This window comes from Canis aureus, chromosome 34 (assembly GCF_053574225.1).
Source record: "Canis aureus isolate CA01 chromosome 34, VMU_Caureus_v.1.0, whole genome shotgun sequence".
Classification (NCBI taxonomy): Eukaryota; Metazoa; Chordata; class Mammalia; order Carnivora; family Canidae; genus Canis; species Canis aureus.
The window spans coordinates 11,674,404-11,699,974 of NC_135644.1; the positions used below are offsets into that span (position 1 = coordinate 11,674,404).

The 25,571-nt window shown below is 38.2% G+C and overlaps 1 long non-coding RNA gene across 1 annotated transcript in view; it reads left to right on the forward strand.

The window, feature by feature from the left end:
• LOC144304895 (uncharacterized) overlaps positions 1-16,984 on the forward strand; it is a 36,718-nt gene extending 19,734 nt beyond the window's left edge. Inside the window, exons 2-3 of the long non-coding RNA XR_013371884.1 lie at positions 6,592-6,746; positions 16,741-16,984. This is a non-coding gene — a long non-coding RNA (uncharacterized LOC144304895). The remainder of the gene's footprint in view (positions 1-6,591; positions 6,747-16,740) is intronic.
• Positions 16,985-25,571: the final 8,587 nt, after the last annotated feature.

The following is a 25,571-nucleotide window of genomic DNA, read 5'->3' on the forward strand; positions in this document are numbered from 1 at the left end:
TAGAGAACAAGCTGCTGGTTACCAGAGGGGAAGTGTGTGTGGGGATCGGTAAAATAGGTAAAGGAGATTAAGAGTTAAGATTAAGAGCACTGAGTAATGTATAGAATTGCTGAATCATATATCTTACATCTGAGACTAATAGAACACTGTATGTTAACTATCCTGGAATTAAAATTTTAAAAATAAGTAAAACAAGCTTAGCACCAAAAAAAGATAGCTATGTGTCTGTATCGATAAATGATTTTCCTTTGCAATAAAGAAATATGAACTGTATTCTGACTAACATTCTCCATGTTCTTCTTTTTAATATTTTATTTATTTATTCATGAGAGACACACACACAGAAAGAGAGAGAGAGAGAGAGGTAAAGACACAGGCAGAGGGAGAAGCAGGCTCCATGTCGGAAGCCTGATGTGGGACTCAATCCCAGGACTCCAGGATCATGCCCTGGGCTGAAGGCAGAAGCTAAACCACTGAGCCACCCAGGGATCCCCCATGTTCTTTCTTAATGCTTTAATCCATATTCAATTTTTAGCTATAAACAGGAATTTGGCCTGTTTTTAGGGTGGGGGGTGGAGGTGAAATTCTGGATTTGAGAATACTGAAAAGGCATCCGGAAAGCCTTCCAAAATGGATTATGACCCAATCATAAGAGTCAGAAGAACCTGCAGCCACACAGGACCCTAACCTGTCAACACTCAATCCTTAGATTATTCACTGTATCTTTTCCCCCTTCAAATGACCCACCTGCAAAAAGAAAGACCGATTCATAGTTGGGCAGATATTTTAATTCAGTGCCAATTTTAGAATGCTCTACAAAGTAATATGTTATTAGACTGGTATTAGACGAGTCAGATCAAGCAAAGATCTCAATATAGAAAAATCTGGATCAAAAAATTGTTGGTGAATAGTCAAGCAGATTCTTGTTGTTCCCCAGCACTAATCTGCCTTTTCATTTATTTTTATTTTTTTTCTAATATGCCTTTTTAGTGAAGAGTCATGTTTCTAATGTTGACTTGTGAATCAGTATGTCTCAGGTCAGCACAGAATTCCCTTTCATGTCAAATACAGGTGAAACGTGGAATCAACAAACACTGCAGAAAATAACTACAGCTTGGTTCGACCTTTCTTGGAAAACCCAAGTTCAGAAAATGGAGCAGAGATGCTAATGATGCAATTCCTCTGGCTGCAGCCCTGGAAGGGAACAGGGACTCTGTCTTTTTTCCCTTCTCCTTTCCTGTCAGAGAGAAGGAGTGGGGGCTTCCAAGCTCTAAAATACAAGCCACAACCACCACCAAGGGGTGAATGGTGAGAAGTGGTGGCACTCTGAACCACGAGAAGGAGCTGGGGTGTAGGAAATAGAGATGAGAGAAGGGATCAGGAGGCAAAAGAGGGAAAGAAAGGGAGGTTCCCACAGTAACTGAAAAAATGCTTCACCTAGCCTTGGGGAAGCTGGCAAGTGATGGCAAATGTCCCAGGTAGAGGCAAGAGCAGGATGAGGGCAAGAGTGGGATCAAAGTCACAGAAAGGGGAGCAGAAGAGAAAAAAAGTACTGAAGGCCAGTGAGGTGTGTCCCCCAGTCCATATGGCAGGAATTGATGCAACACAAATTAGGGTAAGAAAAACTGGTGGCTTTTCACATTTTTCATGTTGGTTTTAGATGTTCATTGCTCCATTTCTTTTTCTTTTTTTTTTTTCTTCAAGATTTTTATTTATTTATTCATGAGAGAGACACAGAGAGAGGCAGAGACACAGGCGGAGGGAGGAGTAGGCTCCCTGTAGGGAGCTCAATGCAGGACTCCATCCCAGGACCTGGGGATCACAACATGAGTCAAAGGCAGTCACTCAACCACCGAGCCACCCAGGTGCCCCTTGCTGCTCCATTTCTATGCTTCTTGGAGGTTGGAAAACATGGATTGATTCTCACTGCTAAATGTGATTTTCTAGACTAAGTTACCCTCATGAAGACAATATGGAAAAGCTTATATTTCTACCAGATTTAGGTAATTTGTTTACAAATTGAGGATGCAAGCTATATCTCAGAGTTCCGATAGTGCAGGTTGGGAATTACCTGATGCCCTTTTACTGTCTTACCCGACACCCTATATCCCTGCCCCTGGTACACACCTGGCATCCGTGGAGCTCTCGATAAATGGCTGCTGAGAAGATGGTGATACTTCTTGACATGAATACCTCTAGACTTCACAAGCAAAATAACCTTTCTATGAGTAATTTTTACCAACATTCAGAGAACTAGAAACTTTGAAAGACTAAGCTGGCCATGTCTGTGACCACAGGACTACTAATCCGGATCATGAAAGAAAATAGATAACAGAAAACATTTTGTCAACAGAAAGGCTTTCCTTAAGTTTTTGATGGCCTTTATTTTTTAGAGCAGTTTTAAGTTCACAACAAAACTGTGCAGAGCTCTCATTTATTGCTGGTGGGAATACAAAATGGCACATCCACTTTGGAAACTAGTTTGGCAGATTCAAACAAAACTAAACATACTTTTACCATATGATCTAGCAATTGCACTCCGCAGTATGTCCACACAAATAGATGCACCCAGATGTTTCTAGCAGCCTTATTCACAAGTGTCGGAAATTGGAAGCAACCAAAATATCCTTCTGGAAGTGAGTTGGCCAAATAAACTGTGGAACATCCGGACAATGGAATATTATTTGGTGCTAACAAGAAATGACCTGTAAAGCCATGAAAAGACATGAAGAAAACTTAACTGTGCGTTGCTAAGCGAAAGAAGCCAATATGAAAAGGCTACTACCTATTGCATGACTCTAACTATACAACATTCGGGAAAAGGCAAATCTATGGAGATGGTCAGACGATCAATGATTGCCAGGAACTAGGAAGAAGGGGAAGATGGATAAGCTGAGCACAGAGGGTTTTTTTAGGGCAGGGAAACTACTCTGTATGATACCATAATGATGGATCCATGCCACACGTTTGTCCAAACCCGTAGAATGTACGACACCAAGAGTGAGCCCTAAGGCGAAGAGCGGACTTTGGGGCCTAGTGCTGTGTCAGTGTAGGCCCGTCCATTGCAACAGATGTGCTTCCAGGCAGGGATGATGATAACGAGGGAGGCTGTGAATGCATGGGAACTGGGGGTATATGGGAAATCTGTACCTCCTGCCCAGTTTTGCTGAGGAAGGTTTATAAGTGGGCTGCTCACAGTGTCTTGCCATTTGGTAATTGCTAACTTTGCTGAGTCCTTACTATGCGTCAGGCAGGTGTAGAGCCGGTCCTATTTAATCCTGAACATTGCCCTTTGAAGTAGATGCTCTTATCGTCAACCTCCCCATTTTGCAGAGGAGGAAATGAGGCTTAGAGAGACCGAGCACCTTGCCAAAGGCCACAACGTCACAATGGACGGAGCCTGCACTTGTCGTCATCATGCCATGCTCTATTGGGCCGCTGACGCCAACTGAAGTTAGTGCTTTGTCACAAGGACATTGTAACATGTGGGCATGACTAATAACTAGGACGGGATAGGAAGACTATGGGCTGAAATTTCCTCTGAAGCTATTTATAAATAAGCTGTAAAGATCATATAGACTGCCACCAAGTGAGAGATCCGGGGACTAGCTTTGCATGAGTCACTTAGCATCCTCTGCCTACGGATCAAGAAACATTTGCACAAACCATGTTAGAGATGGTCCTTCTGTCAAAGAAAAAGGAGTTAAAAGTCTTCTGGTGGCAAGCATTTAAATAGATGCTAATGATTTATGCTCTGACTTTTTAAAAAAAAGTGTCTTGCTACTTCATTATGCCTAAAATAAAGTAAAATATGACTTTTTCACTTTTTAGTGATTTATAGACTACCTCACACTGTGCCCTCACAGGGCACGTACAAAGGGAAGACTGAAATCATTAATAATGTAAACGACGCCCACATCTGGTTGATCCTCCCAGGTGAGTGAAGCGAAAGCCTGATTTAACAGATGGACACTGCACTGTTTCCTGATGGTAAAATCACCAGATGTTTAGAGATTCCAGAAGTACAAAGGCAGAAGGAAGTGCGTTAATGATGAGGTTTCTGGCACACCTTTGAATTTTCTTACTTTTAACACTGCATTTTCTTGCACATAGGGTATATGTGCACGAATTGTGCCATTACTTGAATTTTAATTAAAATAGAATTTTACTCTAGAATATTTTATTCTAAAAATAAGGAACAAAGGAAATGGTCTTATAAACCATTGCCAGACTATACCAAAGACTATTCAAAGTTTGAAAAAAATTAAGTTGTTTTACTTCTGATGGATTATTTTTTGCAAAAGCCCTGGAAGGGGCCAGGGCCAAATATACAGACCGTTGTGGCAACGATTTACCCAGTCCTCCCTGGCTCTGCCTCCCTGGCTGTGCAGGGCTCGGAGCCTCTGGCCCCGGCTGCAGGGGAACCATAGCCAGTTTGCCTCAGCACTTTACTAGGCTGTATCCATTATTTTTTCTTAGGTTTTATTTATTTATTTGTCAGAGAGAGAGAGAGAGCACAAGCAGGGGGAGCGGCAGGCAGAGAGAGAAGCAGGCTCCATACTGAGCAAGGAGCCCAAGTTGGGGCTCTATCCCAGGACCCTGGAATCATGACCTGAGCTGAAGACAGACACTTAGCTGACTGAGCCACCCAGAGGCCCCTGTATCCATGATTTTCCTGACCCTGGCAGGAAGTTGAGCCCACCCTCACTCGAGAAAGGGAAATTGTAGAGGCCATAATACTGAGGACCTGCCATGAGGATTTTGGTGCCAGCAGAGGCACAGGAGGAAGATTTTTTTTCATGGTGAGGAAGTGCATAAGAGCAAGGGCTATGCAGAGAGCAAGACTTGGGTTTGAGTTCTGACACCAACATTTACTAACCACGTGGACTTCTCTTCGGACCAGTCACTTAACCACTCTGTCTTGGTTCTCAGTTTTCTCCTCTGTACAATGGGATTAGAATGCATACCTCATAAAACTGTATCGACGATCAATGAGATAAAGGGTGGAAACGCACTTTGCACACTACCCAGTAGAGCTGAGCCCTTAAATAAGAAGAAACCAGAGAGAGAAAAACCGCACAGTGAATTTCTCTGTACACTGCCTCAGGCAACACACCCTCCCTCCCTTTTGCCTCAAGATGTTTCCATTGCCATGCCCCGGACAAACTAGTTTCAACTCATTTGGTCCAAACCTGTGTTGATCACTCCCATAATCAAAGCTCTGGGCCCTCCGCTCAGTAAAGTGAATGTGGACAACAATGTCCCATTATCATCATCATCAAGCTTGCTAGTTATTCCCACCATAAAAAAGAAATGATAATTCTGTAACGATCACTTCAATAGCAATCATGCAATATATCAATGTACCAAATCAACACCTTAAGTTTATGTAATATGTCAACCATATTTCAAGAAAGAAAGGGAAGGAAGGAAGAGAAAGAAGGAAAGAAAAAGAAAAGAAAGTTTATTCATTCCTTCATTCAGGGCTGTGGACTGGTCCCAATTGGAGCTTCTTCAGAAGGGGGAACAGGCTGAGGGACCCACCCAGCAAGGCTCTCCGGTCATGATTCCTCTTTCAGATATTCAGAGGTTTGGCCTTCTGACTCCATCCTGATACAGAGACAAAGTACAAAACAACCCAAGTAGCCTTCTCTTCTCTAAGGATCTTTCACGTGTGCTCTGAGCGGGTGAGGCTGCCCTGGGGTTAAGCACTGGGCTATCAATTGATGGAAGGCAGAAGTACGCCCTGAAAGAGGCAGGCCAAGCCTCCCTTTTTCCTGTTCTCTCTCAAACTACCTGCTGGGTGACTGTTTAATTAGTGGGAAAACAGCGATTCCCAGAAATTATGGAGTCTTTCGTGTTCACAAGGATCTAGTTCCTTACGCGTTTTTCCCAGCAGTATATACAACCATTTCCTACTATTAAGTACTAGGCTAATCTGAATATTAACTATCTGCCAATTTCAACACACCTCTCCTATAAACATTTCCTTCCTGGGTAGAGAGGAAGCCCAAATGATGTGGTCCTATGTAGTTCTTTAACTTTCTTTTTTATGATTGGAGCAGAGCATCTGATTATTTCCAGGTGTTTCAGATTTTCTCATGGTCTCCTTGTTATTTCTCTCCTCTTTGAGCTCTTTTGGCAATGAATGTGACCATGAGGTCTAAAGCTATAAAGGATGTGTTCGCCACTTCCCTCTTATGTCTGTCTCTTTATTTAACCACAAGTTCACTGTCTTTATCCATGTTAATTCCCTGAGGTATTCACACAGCATTTGTGTTGACTGCCTTAATTTTGATCTTCTCTAATCATTCCCTGCCAGATGGTAGTTAAAGTTTAATGGTCCCTATAAAAATAGTTCCCTTTCTTCTTTCATCAGTCATGTGTGTTTACTTAGCTAACTGCTGGATGTTCAGAATGAACACAAAGTGACCACCAACAAAATGAATTCAACAAACACATTGGCTTAATACTTTTCATGGTAGCTAAAGATGTTGCCTGCCATTACCCACTCAGCCATTATCCTTACATTTTATTGTCTTTCCTTTTCTGTTTTTGTTAGTTTTCTTTCCTTTTTATCTCCCTTCTCAGGTTGTTTGATGGAAAGCCACAAGATTGTGAGGCCTGGCAGTCATCAGTATGCAACAATTAAAGTGTGTGGACATGTCCAGCTCCAATAGCATATAAGTGCTAGATAGATGACATCTGGCATATCTGGAGAGCTTTCCGTGCCACACCCGTAAGATGTGAGTGAGCATCATTCTTTATGATTCAGATAAAGATGCTGAGGGAACTCGCAGAAGGCCACACAAGAGGCTAGGATAGAAACTCGCATTCTTTTTTTTTTTTTTTTAAGAATTTTCTTTATTTCTTTTTTTTCTAAATTTTATTTATTTATTCATGAGACACACACACAGAGAGAGAGAGAGAAGCAGAGACACAGGCAAAGGGAGAAGCAAGCTCCATGCAGGGAGCCCAATGTGGGACTCGATCCCTGGTCTTCAGGATCACACCTTGGGCTGAAGGCAGTGCTAAACTGCCGAGCCACCCAGGCTGCCCAAGTATTTCTAAGTAATCTCTACACCCAACATGGGGCTTGAACTCACAACCCCAAGACAAGAGTTGCACATTCCTCCAATTGATCCAGCTGGGTGTCCTGAACTTGGCATTCTTAAGGAACAAAACAAAACAAAACAAAACAAAAAAAACATATAGATGTAACAAACTCATCTCTAAACAAAATAATATGCCCTTTGTGGGTTTTATGCATCCTAAAACATTCCTGAGCTGGCTAGTTCAGGAAAAGCAAGTAAATGAGGATATTTGGTATGCCATTTTTCAGACAAGGTAACTGAAATCAGTCACATTACATGACTCTTGCCAGGCCACACACACATCTCTAGAAGGATCCTGTCACTTAGATTTACATTAGATTTATTAAAATATGTAGGAGCTATTTAAAAAATAAATAAAACTAACCAAACAAAAGATTAACAGCATTTTTAGAGCAAGCGTTCTGGGTGACTTTATATATACACTCCACTTAAAGCCTATAAAATTTAGGACTCCAGGGCAGGAGTCTGCAAACTACAGCCCGAAGGCCAAATTCAGTACACTGCCTGTTTTTGTAAATAACGTTTTATTGGAACATAGTCACAGCCATCCTTTTGCATATTGTTTATGACTGCTTTCACACTACAAGGCATTGTTGAGTGGTTTTAACAGAGACTATATGAACTGCAAAGCCTAAAATATTTACTATGTGGCCTTTTACTGAAAAAGTTTGCCAACCCCTGTTCTAGGTCTTTGAATTATGGCATTGCATGTCACTTTTACATAAATAATTTCTTGTTATGACTCAGAAATGTTATTTGGTGTTGTTGCTGAACGTATCTTCAAATGATCTGATTTTAAATAGCATTTCAAATGCAAAAGGATTCTAAAATCATCTACCAAAATGTATATTAATTGACCACCTTAAAGAGTTAAAAAGTGACAAATGTTCAACAACTTCTTGGTGATCTGAGAAGCAGTTAATCGCCGCTGTACATTCTACAGGTGGTAGTATTCTGGAATGTGAGCAAAAGATATGCCAACTTAAAAAAAAAAAGATATGCCAACTATTACTCAAGGAAAAAAAAGTCAGTGTTAGTATCTGTCCAGTTCCATAATTTGGGGCAAGAACCATAATCCATCTGGGCTTTTGTTTCTTCATCTATGAATCAATGCCATGTATTAAATAATCTCTGGCATCACTTTCAGCACTAATGTTCTGTTGCCCATATTCTACTCAAAACTGTAGTGTACTCCACAAAGTGTAAGTGACCCTCTTTTCCCACTCCCTGCCTCTCTGCCAAAGGGGAAAAAGAAAGTTTCTAGGCTCTCATAGGAGTATAGTTAGTCCCAATGGTTGTTTTTTATTTTAACTCCAGGATATTAACATATAATGTTATATTAGTTTCAGCTGTACAGCATCGTGATTCAACAGTGCTATACATTGCTTAGTGCTCATCATGATAAGTATCCTCCTTAATCCTCATCACCTATTTCACCCATCCCCCCCACCTCCCCTCTGGTAATCATCTGTTTGTTTTCTTTAATTAAGAGTTTGTTCTTTGGTTTGTCTCTTCTTCCCTTTGTTCGTTTGTTTTGTTTCTTAAATTCCACATATGAGTGAAATCATATGGTATTTGTCTTTCACTGACTTTTTTCGCTTAGCATTATACTCTCTAGGTCCATCCGTGTTGTTGCAAAGGCAAGATTTCATTCTTTTTATGGCTGAGTAATATTCCATTGGCTATATGTATTTTGAACAATGTTGTGATAAACATAGGGGTGCATATATCTTTTTGAATTAGTGCTTTCTTATTCTTTGGATAAATACCCAGCAGTAAAACTACATGGTCATATGGTGATTCTATTCTTATGTTTTGAGGAACCTCCATAGTGTTTCCCAAAATTGCTGCACCAGTTTGCATTTGCATCAACAATGTGTGAGGTTTCCTTTTCTCCATATCTTTGCCAGCACTGTTTTCTTGTGTTTTTTATTTTAGCCATCTTGACAGGTGTAAGATGATATCTCGTGGTTTTGATGTGCATCACCCTGATGATTAGTGATGTTGAACATCATTTCATGTGTCTGTTGGCCATCTGGATGTCTTCTTTGGAGAAATGCCTGTTCATGTTTTCTGACCATTTTTAATTGGACTATTCTTTTGATAATGGGTTGTATAAGTTCCTTATATTTTTTAAATACTAACCTGTTTTGGGTGTGTCATTTGCAAATATCTTCCCATTTCATGTGATTGTTTCCTTTGCTGTGCAGAAGCTTTTTACTGTTTACTAATTTATCCTTGCTTTTGTTTCCCTTCCCTCAAGGGACATATCTAGAAAGATGTTACTATGGCTGATGTCAAAGAAATTACTGCCTATGCTCTCATCTAGGACTTTGATGGTTTCAGGTCTCACATTTAGGTCTTTAATCCATTTTGAATTTATTTTTGTGTATGGTTTAAGAAAATGGTTCCATTTCGTTATTTTGCAAGGTAGCTGTCCAGTTTTCCCAATACCATTTCTCGAAGAGAGTTTTTCCCATGTATATTCTTGTCTTTGTCAAATATTAATTGGCCATTTAATTGGGGTTTATTTCTGGGCTCTCTAGTCTTTCCATTGATTCATGTTATATTTCTGTGCCAGTTCTATATTATTTTGATTACTACAGTTTTGGAATATATCTTGCTATATGGATTATAATATCTCCAGTTCTGTTCTTCAAGATTACTTTGTTCTTCAAGATTACTCAGGGTTTTTTGTGGTTTCATACAAATCTTAGGATTTGTATCTTTTCTCTTGTTGATGTGATGTATCACATTGATTTGTCCTAGTCTGTGAAAAATGCTCTTGGTATTTTGATAGAGACTGCATTGAATCTGTAGATTTTTTTGGGTAGTATGGGCATTTTAACAGCATGTATTCTTCCAACCTATGAGCATGGAATGTCTTCCCATTTGTGTCATCTACAAGTGCTTTCATCAATGTTTTAGAGTACAGGTCTTTCATATCTTTAGTTAAGTTTATTCCTAGGTATTTTATTATTTTGGTGCAACTGTAAATGAGAATGTTTTCTTAATTTTTCTTCCTGCTGATTGATAACTAGTATATAGAAATGCAATTGATTTCTGTATACTGATTTTATGTACTGCAACCTTACTGAATTCATTCATCAGTTCTAGCTGTTTTTTTGACAGAGTCTTTTGGGTTTTCTACAAATAGTGAAAGTTTTATTTCTTCCTTACTAATTTGTGGCTACGACTCCCATATAATATTGAATTAAAGTGGTGAGTGATGTATTTGGACATCCTATCTTGTTCCTGATCTTAGGAGAAAAACTTTCAAGTGTTTCACCATTGAGTATGATATTAGCTGTGGGTTTTTCATATATAGCTTTATTATGTTGAGTATGTTACCTCTAAACCTACCTAGTTAAGGGTTTTTATCATGAATGGATCTTGTACTTTGCCAAATGCTTTTTCTACATTTATTGAAATGATCTAATGGTTTTTAAATTTTTTAAATTTATTTGACAGAGAGAGAAGGCACAAGCAGGTAGAGCAGCAGGCAGAGGGAGAAGGAGAAGCAGGCTCCCCACTGAGCAGAGAGCCTGATGTGAGGCTCGATCCCAAGACCCTGGGATCATGACTGGAACCAAAAGCAGATATTCAACCGACTGAGCCACCCAGGCACCCCTAACCCCTATGTAAGCCACCCAGGCACCACCAGGCACCCCTAACCTAATGGGTCTTGCCCATTTTCTCTTGTAGATGTGATGTAGCACATTGATTGATTTACAAATAGTGAACCATACTTGCATCCTTGGAATAAATCTCACTGTATTGTAAATAATGATATTTTTAATGTATTGTTGGATTTGGTTTGCTAATATTTTATTGAGGATTTTTCATGGATGTTCATCAGAGACATTAGCCTGTAGTTCTCTTTTTCTTTATGTACTGTCTTTATCTGGTTTTGGTACCAGGGTAACACTGGCCTTATAAGAATGGATTTGGAAGCTCTCCTTCATCTTCTATTTTTTAGAATAATTCAAGAAGAATAGGCATTAACTCTTCTTTAACTGTTTGGTACAATTCATCTGTGATACCATCTGGTCCTAGATTCTTGTTTCTTGGGAGTTTTTTGGTTACTGATTCAAGTTATTGCTGGTAATCTGTTCAAATTTTCTATTTCTTCCTGATTCAGTTTTAGGAGGTATTATATTATAATAATTATATTATGTACATTATATTTGGGAGAATTTATCCATTTCTTCTAAGTTGTCCAATTTGTTCATATAATTTTTCGTAATATTCTCTTACAATCCTTTGTATTTCTGGGTGTCAGTTATTATTTCTCCTCTTTCATTTCTGATTTTGTTTATAGGAGTTCTCTCTCTCTCTCTTTTATGAGTCATGGTAAAGGTTGATCAATTTCTTGATCTTTTTCAAGAACCAGCTTTGATTCTTTTCAAAGGACCAGCTTTTGGGTTCATTTATCTATTCTATTCTAATGGGTTTTTTAGTTTCTATTTCATTTATTTCTACTCTGATCTTATTATTTCCTTCCTTTTACTGATTTTGGGATGTGTTTGTTCTTTTTCTGGCTCCTTTGGGTAGGTTGTTTTATTTGAGATTTTTCTTGCCTCTTGAAGTGTGTCATTCAAAGCCACTATTTCTTTGTTAATTTTCTGTTTGGATGATCTGTTCATTGAAGTAATTGGATATTAAAGTCCCCTACTATTATTGTATTTCTGTTGATTGCTTCCTTTATGTTTGTTATTAACTGCTTTGTGTATTTGGGTGGTCCCATGTTGGGTGCATAAATATTTACACTTGTTACATCTTCTTGTTGGGTTGTCTCCTTTATGATTATATAGTGTCCTTTTTTGTCTCTTGTTAAAGTCTTTGTTATAAAGTCTATTTTGTCCAATATAAGTATTGCTACCCCAGCTTTCTTTTCACTTTCATATCCATTTGCATGATAAATACTTCTCCATCCCTTCACTTTCAATCTGCATGCATCTTTTTATTTTAAATGTTATTTATTTGAGAGAAAGCTCTAGAGAGAGCATAAGCTGGATGGGGAGCAGAGGAAGAGGGAGAAACAGACTCTCCACTGAACATGGAGCCTGTTGGGGGCTTGACCTCAGGACCCTGAGTCCATGATCTGAGCCAAAGTCAGATGTTTAACCAACTAAGTCACTCAGGCGCTCCTCGATCTATGTGTGTCTTTAAGTCCAAAATGAGTCTCTTGTAGGCAGCATATAAATGGGTCTTGCATTTTTATCCATTCTATGACCCTTTGTCTTTTGATTGGAGAGTTTAATCCATTTACATTCAGAGTAATTATTGATAGGTATGTACTTATTGCCATTGTGTTACTTATTTTATGGTTGTTTTATAGATCTTCTCCGTTCCTTTTTTCTTTTGCTCTCTTCTCTCACAAGGAATTGGCTTTCTTTAGTGATATATTTGGATTCCTTTTTCTTTATTTTCATATTTTTATTATTGGCTTTGGATTTGCGGTTACCATTCAGTTTGTATGTAACATCTTCTGCATATTGGGCAGTCTATATTAAGTTGATGGTCATTCAAGTTTGAACCTATTTTTTTAACCTATTTTTTACTCCTCTTTCTCCCACATTTTAGGTATATGGTGTCACACTATACATTCTTTTCTTTTGTGAATCTCTTGGCTGATTTTTAGTTACTGCAATTTAAAAAAAAAAAAACCCTACCTACAAAAAGATTTGAATTTTAAATAACTTTAACCTGAATTTCAAGGGAAGGGGGATGAAGGAGAAATGATATTCTGAGATAAAAAAATGTCAAGTACTTTAATGCCAAATATTTCAGCTATGACTAGAAAGTGGAGGATGCTTTTTTGGACATGAGGAAGTATATCCAACACAGGGCAAATTCAGTAGCAACTTTCCAAGAAGATTTTGAAGGGGAAATTAAGAAATTTAACTGACAATTTAAAAGATTCTTTTTGTATTTATACAATTTAAAATATTCTTTTTATATTTATACCAATATTTATACCAATTTATACCAAGATTCTTTTAAAATTTATACCAATGCTGTTGTAGAGCAGCATGGAAAAATCAACATGAATTTTAAAAGTAAAATACAACACTTCAGAGAAATTTTGTTCTTGAGGAAAGAGCTTTAGATTTCATGGCCAGAAGCCTTCTCTCCCCTTGTCCCCTCACATAAAGGGTTGTTCCTGGTCACTGAGGAACCTTAACAGAAAAGTTGGAGAGACCTTTACCTTCAGAAAGTGAATTCTCATCTTCCAACATGAAAATTATCACTTTTACCTTTGAGTCAGTGCAGCAGAATTTCTATTCAGACTTATTACCATGTATCATAACTTTTAACTAGTTTTGAGAAGTTTATTCCACTGATATGTGTACAAGCGAGCATTCAGAGTGGCTCAGATATATAAATTCCCAAGAGTATGTGTGTCTTGTCCTGATGTTTCAATACATTATTGTGGGTAGAGTTCAAGGCATCTTACATCAACCAAGTTATCTCAATGTTCCATTCTAAGCAAGGGAGGCAGTGGTAGGAGGTGAGGAATGGAATGGGAAATAAATAAAGAGGTTCTCCCCCTAACTCTTGGGTGACCTTAGTAAAATACAACATTGGGCCATGGTGTCTTTATTGTAAAGGAGAGGTTGGAACTACAGGCAGGCCCACATGTGCCACATGTGAAATTCTTAGTAAATTATAACTGTTGTGAAAATACTATTTGTTTTTCTTTAAGACTTTATTTGACAGAGAGCACAAGCAGGGGGAACAGCTGGCAAAGGAAGAGGGAAAAGAGGGCTCCTTGCCCAGCAGGGATGCCCAGGACCCTGAGATCATGACCCGAGCTGAAGACAGTCGCTTAACCAACTGAGCCACCCAGGCGCCCCTGAAAATGCTATATTTATATTATCTTCCACTCATGATCCTATTTCTGGCTGTTGTAAAAACTTACCATACCTTCTAAATTTCCAAAATAGGAGTGACATTTGCTATTATACTTAATCTAATTCCATATTTTAGTAAAGGGAACATTAACACCATGACCAGTGCAGATATCAGAAAAATAATTTGGAACACAATAAATGAAAAAAGAGAGATGATTACATATCTAAAGGAACTGCTGTAAAGAGACCCAACAATAATAAGGCTTAAGAAACAAGGCACCTTAATTCTCTCTCAGGTAACAGTCACAGGTAGGCAGGAAGCCCCTTCCACATAGCCTGAGACTCTCTCAGTAGCTTCCAAAGCCACTTTGTTGCCATTCCAGCTACCAGGAGGGCAGATGCCTAGAAGTCCAGGACCAGGAGTCGGTGAGAGGCAAGTTGCTCACATGGCCTCCATCTCCCTTCTGTTGGCATGAATTCCCCCACACACCCACACCTAGCTGCAAGGGATGGCTAGGAAATGGGAAGGCTCATCCTAGCCTCATCTCCATGATTACAGACGAAGAGGAGAATGGATTTGAAAGGACAGATAATCCTTATGGCCACTGGAATGAAAGAAGCCTGAAGAGGCAAGTTAGTCTGTAACTCAATGTATAAAATGTATGTACAGATATATACATTTTAATATTTTTAAAGATATGGATAAAAATTCTAATATAATAAAACAAGGTAAAATGGTGCTCATCCCCACATTGACAAATCTTAGAATTTATAAGTGGAAGACTCTAATTCTCTTCCCTCCCTTACCAGAGGGAACACACTTGTGAATTTAGTGAGAAGTCTTCCCTTCTTGTTCTTTTTAAATTTTTCTACATTTTAAATCAATAAACAATATGAAGAATAATTCTGTATTACATAAAGTGGTACCACACTGTATCTATCATAATACAAATTATGGTCTTTAGACTTATCCATGTTAGGAATAAAAACTCAATTCCTTTTTTTGACAGCTTTATGGTATTTATATGTGAAGATATGGCTTATTTCTGATCTTTTGTTATTACAAATATTGCTGCAATGAACTTCTTTGTGTACATGGGAGTCTTGCTAGAATCGTATTGTTTAATAAAGTAGCTACTAGCCACATGTGGTTACTTACATTTAATTAAAATTAATCAAATAACATTAAATTTTTAACTTCTCAGCCACGGTAGCCACATTTCAAGTGGTCAGTAGCCACATGTGGCTAGTGGCCAGTGACTAGCATACTGGATGGCATAGCCATCATCACAGAAATTTCTAATGGACAATACTGCTCTAAAATATATATACAGTAGAGGAATTGCTGAGTTTGTAAGGTATCCTCTGTTTTATTTTTTTTAAGTTTTTATTTATTTATTCATGAGAGACACAGAGAAACAGAGGCAGAGACATAGGCAGAGGGAGAAGCAGGGTCCCTGAAAGGAGCCCAAAGCGGGACTCAATCCCAGATCCCGGGACTACACCCTGGGCCAAAGGCAGACGCTCAACCGCTGAGCCACTCAGGCGTCCCACATAGCCTCTGTTTTAATAGATTTTACCAAAGTGCTTTCTATATGAGTCAAGATTCTTAGTTATAAGCAACAGAAAGTCATTATAGATTATGTAAACAAGGTAAATATTTTTTAAAGGATGTTAGATAGCTTACAGAATTTCAGGAAAGGCTTGTGAACTAACTTGAAAATAAACTATCTAATATCACACCATGGACTTGACCTAATGAGGACAATGGTACTCTGCTTAAAGGAACAGGTACTGCCCCCTTTTATTTCCAAAGTGACACATGCCGGATGTTGGCCTGTTTCTTGATCTATAATCATTGCTGCCTCCAAAGGTTGTGTATAGGTACCATCACTGCTGCCACCCTAATTACAGAGGTTCCACTTGGTCCCTCCTTTTTAACACCATCTTCAAAGTTTGGAGCTGATGCACCTGTTTGGCAGACCGGGTCAAACACATGCCTCCCATCTTCACAGTAGGCTAGGAAAGCAAGTGTCTTGCAATTTTTCACCTCTGGGAGATGTGCAAATTTCACACTTACAAGTACCCAATTGGTCTCCAGAGTGGATATAAATATTTTAAGCCCTGCCATAGCAAAGGTCAGTTTCCATTTCTCCATGTAGTTTCCAACATGTGGCATCATCCAGCATGTTAACGTTTGCCAGTCTAATGACTCTGCCAAGCTATCTCAATGTGGTTTTAATTTGCATTCTCTTAATTAATAGTAAAGTTGAGAACTAAAAAGAAGATGAAGGAGGAAGATGAAAAGGAAAGGAGATGTACTTTAGGTATACAGTTTGCCTATAGCCCCATCCTTAAATAATTTGTTCCTAACTCACAACCAAGAATATTATCCAAAGGTTCCTAACCAAAACCAGTTGAACCTGAGCGATGATAGACTCCAGTTTGCAAGTCAACCTGAGGATGCCCAGCCTTAAATCAGTCTGCCCAACTGTCTCTTATGGAACCTCTTATAACACTTGTGTTCAAATGGAGACTGTTCCTGTTGGATATTACAAGATACAAAAAGGTTACACAACTGCATGATTTTGTCTAACTTTATGATGACATTTATGTGATTGCATCTTGGCCATGACCAAGGCCAGAGTCCCTCTGATAAATTAATTTCATCTTATACCCTCCCTTCATCATTCTCTTCAGAGGCTCATGTACTTCAGAATTTACTTGTATTAATTCACCCCAATAAAAAAATCTTTCTTTTTCTTCAGCTTCACATTTATCGTGCTTCTTAAAGTTAATTTTATCATCGGAGCTTCTGAAATTGCCGAAGCACAAGGATGAATGTCAGCGGTCAAGGGTTTTTAAATGAATTCTGACAAGACAGAAAAGGTCAAAGCAGATTTCAACATGTTCAAATGTGGTCCTGATTATAAAGATTTTTACAAAGAGTATTTAGGTTGTTCCTTAAAACGGCTGCAATATTCTGCTATACTTGCTGTATTAAATTTTGTCTGGAACATTCCTCTGTCTTGGGCCCCCAATTTCTGCATTGCTCACTTGGTTTAGATGTCATTGTTTGTAAGAAGTGTTTCCAGATCCCCCAAGAGATAGTCAGTTGCCCCTCCTAACACCCTGTCCATTCTCAGTGGTTGTCTCCCTTACTGCATTTATTACACTGTATTGTAATTGCCTGTAAATTTGTGCACCTCTATCCTCTGAAAGATCAGCTTCCGGGGGGGCAAAGACTGAACATAAGGTATTCCAGAGACTAGGACAGTGTCCACCTAAAAATATCTGCTATACTTTTATTAAATTAAGAGACATTCTTCAAAACCATTGCCTATACTCCATAAAAGTGTCGTGATCATGAAAGACTGAGACACTGTCCCAGGGTAGAGGAGATTAAGAAGGCCTGACTCTAATCCTATATTGGATCCTGAACCTGAAAAATAACCTTAATGGGACAATTGGCAAAATTTGAATAAGGTTGGTAGGTTAGGGGCTGCCAGAGGGCTCAGTCAGTTATGTCCCACTCTTGATTTCAGTTCAGGTCATGAACTCAGGGTCATGGGATCGGGCCCTAGGTCAAGCCGTGTGTCTGGTGTCTGGCTCCATGCTCAGCAGGGAGTCTGCCTTTCCCCTTCTCCCTCTCCCTCTGCCCTTCTCCCTACCCCGCCCCCATGTGTGCTCTCTCTCCCTCTCTCTCTAAAATAAATAAATAAGTCTTTTTTTTTTAATGTTGGTAAGTTAATTAATAGTATCAACATTAATTTCTTGGTCTTGATCATTGTACTGTGGTTTTGTAAGATGTTAACATTTGGGAAGCTGGATGAAGAGCTCATGAGAATTCTTTGATTCGTGCAATCCTCTTTTGTAAGCTGAAATTATTTCAAAATGGAAAGTTAAAAATTTTTTTAAAGATTTTATTTATTTATTTGAGAGAGATAGAGCATGAGCAGGGAGGAGAGGGAGAAGCAGATTCCCCGCTGAACAGGGAGCCAGATGTGGGGCTCAATCCCAGGACCCTGAGATCATGACCTGAGGTGAAGGCAGACACTTAACCAACTGAGCCACCCAGGTGCCTCTAAACATTTTTTTAATAGGAAAAACATGAATCTGCTGACTCATGACTAAAAAGGGAGGAAGAGACTGGGAAGAGGAGGAGGGAAAAAAGGAATGAAAGCTAATGCCTCAAGTGCCATGTTGTTACCACATTCGTAGCAGTCTAATTAGGAGATGTTATTCATGACCACAAGCTACGTAATCCTTTCTTTACCGTTTACTCCTGAGCTTTGTTCCATATGCTTTCACATCATTCAATCGGATTTAGCAAGCGCTGAGCACCTGCTATGTGCCAGGCACAGTGAGAAGCACTTTGGATAGCTACAGTGTGGTAAGATGCCCACGTTTCTCATCCTCAGAGAGAAACACAATCTACAGGGGAAGCGGAAGCAGAAAAAACCGATGTGGCAATACAGTGAGGAACACACAACTGTTCCCACGAGGACCAAATCAAGAGGCAAGACCACGAGGGCATTAGGCTAAGTGAAATAAGTCAGACAACTAGTGTATGATCTCACTTACATGTGGAATCTAAAACAAACAAACTCATATTTGATTGGTGGTTGCCAGTTGCAGAGAGTAGGGAGGTGGGCAAAATGGGTGAAGGTAGTCAAGAGGTACAAACCTCCAGTTATAAAATAAAGAACTTCTGGGGGTGTCATTTACAGTGTGGTTACTATAGTTGATAATACTGGATTACATATTTGAAAGTTACTAAGGTGAGTGTCCAGGTGGCACAGTCAGTTGAGCGTCGACTCTTAATTTCAGCTCAGGTCATGATCTCAGGGTCTTGGGATCGAGCGCCTAGTCGGGCTGAGTGTCTGGCTCCATGCTCAACAGGGAGTCTGAGATTCTCCTCTCCCTCTCCCTCTCCCCCTTCCCCTACTCATGCTCACACGTGCTCTCTCTTTCTAAAATAAATCTTAAAAAAAAAAAAACTTACTAAGAGAGTAGATCTTTTTCATTCTTTAAGCTTTTACTTAAATTCCAGTTAACATACAGTGTAATTTTATTTTCGGGTGCACAACATAGTGACTCAACACTTCCGTAGAACACCTGGTGCTCATCACAGGTGTCCTCCTTCATCCCTGTCACCTATTTAACCCATCCCCCACGCACCTCCCTTCTGGTAACTATCAGTTTGTTCTCTATAGTTAAAAGTCTGTTTCTTGGAGAGTCTCTCTCTTTTTCTCTTCCCTTTCCTCTCTGCTCATTTGTTCTATTTCTTAAATTCCACATATAAGTGAAATCATATGGTATTTGTCTTTCTCTGACTGACTTATTTCACTTAGCAGGATATTAAGAGAGTAGATCTTAAAATTTCTCATCATAAGAAAGAAAATATGTAACCATAGGTGGTGATGGATGTTAGCTAGACTTTGTGGTGGTCATTTCACAACATATACAAATACCGAATCATTATGTTGTACACCTGAAGCTAATATAATGTTATATGTCAATTATATATCAATTAAAAATCAAGAAGAGGCAATAGAGAAAAGTGCTTACTTTCCTGGGAGGACAGACACTTCACAGAAGAGGTGATGCACCAGCTGGGTTTTGAAAAATAAATAGGATTTACCAGTAGATAAAACTGGAAAGAACATTCCAGGCAGAGCATGTATAAGATCTCAGACATGGGAAACAGCAAAGTGAGTTCAGCACAGCTAAAATGAAAAGTGCCCATAGAACAGATTCCTTTTTAGTAGCTTTATTAGGATATAATTCACATATCATAAAATTTACCAATTTAAAGGGTACACTTGAGTGAGTTTTAGTATAGTCACAAAGTTGTACAACCATCATCACTATCTAATTTTAGAACATTTCATCAGCTTCCAGTGAAGCACCATTGCCTTTAGCAGTTACTCCCCATTCCCCACCCCCAGCCCTAAGCAACCGTTAATCTACTTTCTGCCTCCATAGGATTTGCCTATTCTGGACATTTCATATTAAAGGAATCATATGATATATGGTCTTTTGCGATTCTTCCATTTTGCCTAATGCTTTCAGGGTTCATCCATTTTGTGGCATGGCTCAGTAGTTCATTCCTTTTCATTGCCAAATAACATTCCAGTATATGGATGCGTCACATTTTGTTAATCCAATCCACAGTTGATGGACGTTTGGATTATTCCCATTTTTTGGCTATTAAGAGTGTGGCTATAAACATTCCTGTACAAGTTTTTATGTGGACACACATTTCCATTTTTCTTGGGTACATACTTAGAAGTAGAATCGCTGGGTTATACAGTAACTCTATATGGTTACTTTTTGAAGAACTGCAAACTGTCTTCTACAGTGGTTGCCCCATTTTACATTTCCACTGGCAGTATATGAGGGTTCTGATTTCTTCACAATTCCACAACACTTGTTATTGTCTATCTTTTTTATTATAGTCATCCTAGTGGGAGTGAAGTGGTGTATTAGCTTTCTAGGGCTGCTGCGACAAATTATCACAAACTGAGTGATGTAAAATAACACATATTTATTCTTTCACAGTGTTGGGGGCTAGAAGTCTGAAATCAAAACATCAGCAAGGTCATGCTCTCCTAAGAGCTTTAATGGAAAGCCATTCCATACCTTTCTCTTGATTTCTTGTGTTGCCGGCAATGCTTAGCATTACTTGGCTTATAGATGCATCACTTTCATCTCTGACTCTATCATCATATGAAATTCCCTACTGTGTCTTTGGGTCTCTTCTGCAATCTTACTGGGACCAACCCTAATCCAGTATGACCTCATTCTGACTTGACTACATCTGCAGACTCTATTTCCAAATAAAGTCATATTCCCAGATACTGTAGTTAGGATTTCAACACATCTTTTTGGGGGACACAATTCAACCCACAACAAGTAGTATCTCATTGTGGTTTGGATTCACATTGCCCTAACGGCTAATGATATTTGGCGTCTTTTCATGTGCTTGTTAGCCATTTGTATACCTTCTTTGGAGAAATGTCTATTCAAATCCTTTGCTGGGACAACTGAGTGGCTCAGCGGTTTAGCGCCTTCCTTTGGCCCAGGGCATGATCCTGGAGTCCCAGGATCGAGTCCCATGTCGGGCTCCCTGCAAGAAGCCTGCTTCTCCCTCTGCCTATGACTCTGCCTCTCTGTCTGTCTCTCTTGCTCTCTCTCCCTGTGTCCCTCATGAATAAATAAATAAAATCTTAAAAAAAATCCTTTGCCAATTTTTAATTGAACTATTTGTCTTTTTATTCTTGAGTTGTGAAAGTTCTTTATATATTCAGGACCCTTATCAGATGTATGATTTGCAAATGTGTTTTTACTTTGTGGGCTATCTTTTCACTTTTTGATAGTGTCCTTTGAAACACAAAAGTTTTTTACTTTGATGAAGTCAAACTTATCTTTTTTTTTCTTCTTTTACTTGTGTAATAGCTAAGAAACTGTTGACTAATTCAAAGTCATGAAGATTTATGACTATGTTTTCTTCTAAGAGCTTTGTAATGTTATTGCTTAAATTTAGGTTTTGTATCTAATTAGAGCTAAATTGTGTATATGGCATGGGACATGTATCCAAATTCATTCTTTTGTATGTGAATATCCAGTTGTCCCAGCACTACTTGTTGAAAATAATATTCTTCCCCATTGAATTGTCTGGGCACACCTGCCGAAACATGAATTGATCATAAATGTAAAAATTTGTTTCTGTATTCTCAATTCTATTCCATTAATCTATATGTCTGTCCTTATATTGGCAATACACTGGCGTGATTGCTATAGCTTTGAAATCAGGAAATGTGAATTGTCCAACTTTATTCCTATTTTTTAAAATTATTTTGGTTATTCTGAGTCTCTTTCATTTTCATATATATCTTAGGATCAGATTGTCATTTATGACAAAAAGTTAGCTGGAATTTTTATATGGATTGTGTTGAATCTGGAGATTAATTTGGGGAGTATTGTCATCTTAACAATACTAAGTCTTCCAATCCACATGCATGAATGTTTTCCTACCTATTGAAATATTCTTCAATTCCTTTCAACGTTTTATGGTTTTCAATGTGCAAATTTGACATTTGTTTTGTTAAATTTATTTTGAGTATTTTTTGATGCTATTAAAAATGAAAATGTTTTCTTAATTTCATTTTCAGATTGTTCATTGCTAGTATATGAAATAAAATTGATTTGTATACTAATCTCATGTCTTGCAACTTGCTGAATTCATAGGTTAGTTCTATTAGCTTTTTAGTGAATCCCATGGGATTTTCTATATATAAGATCATATCACCTGCATATTAAGATATTTTTACCTCTTCCTTTTCAGACTGGATGTCTTTTATTCCTTAATCGTGCTTAATTGCCTTAGAGCTTCTAGTACCATGTTAAGTAGAAGTGGAGAGAATAGATATTTTTGCCTTGTTTCTGCTCTTGGGGGAAGAGCATTCTGTCTTTCATCAAGTATAACATAATTGTGCATTCTTCATAGATCCCTTTAACAGGTTGAGGTAGTCTTCTTCTACTCTTAGTTTGTTGAGTGTTTTTGTCATGAAAGGTTGGCAAATTTTGTCAGATGCTTTTTTATGACTTTTGAGGTAGTCTTGTGGTTTTTGTCCTTTATTCAACTAAAGTAGTATATTATATTCATTGATTTTTTAAAGGTTAAGCCAACCTTGCATTCCTGGGGTAAGTACCATTTGATCATGGAATATAATTCCTTTTATATTTTGTTGCATTGAGTTTGGTAGTTTTGTTGAGGAATTTTACATGCGTATCCATTAGGGATATTGAGCAGTAGTTTTCTTCTCTTACAATGTCTTTTTCTGGTTTGGGGATATGGGTAACACTGGCTTCATAAAATGAGTTGGAATGTGTTCCCTCTACTTCTGTTTTTTGGAGAAGTTTACAGGATTGATATTAATTTTTCTCTTAAACTTGATGGAGTTTATCCGTGAAGCCATCTGATCCTTGGCTTTTCTTTATGGGAAGTTTTTTTTATTACTAATTCAGTCTCTTTACTTGTTGTATGTCTATTCAAGGTTTTATATTTCCTCTTGAGTCTGTTTTAATAGTCTGTGTCTTTCCGAAAATTCATCCATTTCATCTACATTATATAATGTATATATATAATGTAGATTATATATTTGTTGGCATGTAATTGTTTATGGCATTTCCTTATAATCTTCTTGATTTTTTTAATATCAGTAGTTACATTCCTTCTTTCATCCTGATGTTAGGAAGCTGAGTCTTCTCTCTTTTTTACTTGGTTAGTTTAGGTAAAAAGTTGTCAATTTTGCTGATCATTTCAAAAGACCAACTTTTCAGTTCACTGATTTTTCTCTATTATTTTTCTATTCTTTAGTTCATTTATTTTTGCCCTCATCCTTATTATTTATTTCCTTCTCCTAGCTTAGGTTTAGTTTCTTCTTCCTTTTCAAAATGTCTTAAAGTGAAAAGTTAGGTTACTTATTGAGCTCTTTCTTTTTAGTATAGTCAGTGAAGTAGTGAGGCACTCACGTAGAGTTCAAAATTTAAGAGCACTTTAAAAGGCTCAGTGATCTTTTTTGAACTTTCTTAGTAGCCTCTATACTGTTTTCCAGAATGGCTGCACCAGTTTGCATTCTTACCAACAGAGCAAGAGGGTTCTAATTTCTCAACATCCTCACCAACGCTCATTGTTTCTTGTGTTGTTGATTTTAGACATTCAGACAGGTGTGAGGTGATATCTCATTGTGGTTTTGATTTGTATTTCAAATCATGAATGATAATCAGTGATGCTAAGCATGTTTTCATGTGTCTGTTGGCCATCTGTGTCTTCTTTGGAGAAATGTCTATTTGTATCTTCTGACCATTTTTTAACTGGATTATTTGTTTTTTGGGTATTGAGTTGTCTAAGTTCTTTATATATTTTGGATACTAACCCTTTATCAGATATGCCATTTGCAAACATCTCCCATTTGGTAGTTTGCCTTTTGGTTTTGTTGATTATTTCCTTCACGGTGCAGAAGCTTTTTATTTTGGTGAAGTCCCAATAGTTTACTTTTGCTTTTGTTTCCCTTGCTTCAGGAGACATATCTAGAAAGATGTTGCTGCAGCTGATGTCAAAGAAATTAATGCCTGTGTTCTCCTCTAGTGTTTTTATGGTTTCCTGTCTCACATTTAGGTCTTTAATCCATTTTGAATTTATTTTTGTGTATGGTGTAAGAAAGTGGTCCGGTTTCATTCTTTTTGCCTATTGCTGCCCGGTTTTCTCAGCACCATTTGTTGAACAAATGGTCTTTTTCCCACTGGATATTCTTTTTCCCATTGGATAATCTTTTGTCAAATATTAATTGACCATATGGTTGTGGGTTCATTTCTGAGGTTTCTATTCTGTTCTACTGATCTCTGTGTTTAGTTTGTGCCAGTATCATACTGTTTTGATCACCATAGCTTTGTAATGTAACAAAGTCTGAAATTGTGATGCCTATAGCTTTGCTTTTCTTTTTCAAGATTTTTTTTGGCTACTCAGGGTCTTTTGTTGTTCCATACAAATTTTAGGATTGTTTGTTCTAGTTCTGTGAAAAATCCTATTGGCATTTTTATAGAGATTGCATTAAATGTGTAGATTGCTTTGGGTAGTATAGATGTTTTAACCATATCTGTGCTTCCAATCCATGAGCCTGCCACGTCTTTCCATTTCTTGGCATCATCTTAAATTTCTTTCACCAGTATTTTGTTGTTGTTTATTTGTTTTTTAGGTAGGCTCCCCACCCACCATTGGGCCCAAGGTGGGGCTTGAACTCATGACCCTGAGGTCAAGACCTGAGCTGAGATCAATAGTCTAATGCTTAACTGACTGAGCCACCCAGGCGCTCCTCATGAGCATTTTACAGTTTTCAGAGTATAGGTTTTTCACTCCTTTAGTTAGTTTTATTCCTAGATATCTTATTGTTTTTGGTGCAATTGTATATGGGACTGATTCCTTAATTTCTCTTTCTGCTGCTTCATTATTATTGTATAGAAATGCAACAGATTTCTGTATGTTGATTTCATATCCTGGGACTTCACTGAATTCATTTATCAGTTCTAGAAGTTTTTTGATGGGGTCTTTTGGGTTTTCTATATAGAGATTCATGGTATATACCTACGATAGAGTATTACTTAGCCATAAAAAGGAATGAAATCTTGCCGTTTGCAATGACATAGATGAAGCTAGAGAGTATCATGCTAAGTGAAATAAGTCAGTGAGAGAAAGGCCTATAGAAAACCATAAATCATACCATATGATTTCACTCATATGTGGAATTTAAATGTTTTTTTTTTAATTTTTATTTATTTATGATAGTCACAGAGAGAGGGAGGCAGAGACATAGGCAGAGTGAGAAGCAGGCTCCATGCACCGGCAGCCCGACGTGGGATTCGATCCCGGCTCTCCAGGATCGCGCCCTGAACCAAAGGCAGGCGCTAAACCGCTGCGCCACCCAGGGATCCCTCATATGTGGAATTTAAGAAACAAAGCAAATGAGCAAAGGGGAAAAGAGAGAGAGGAATGCAAGAAACAGATTCTTAACTATAGATTTTCTGTATACACAGT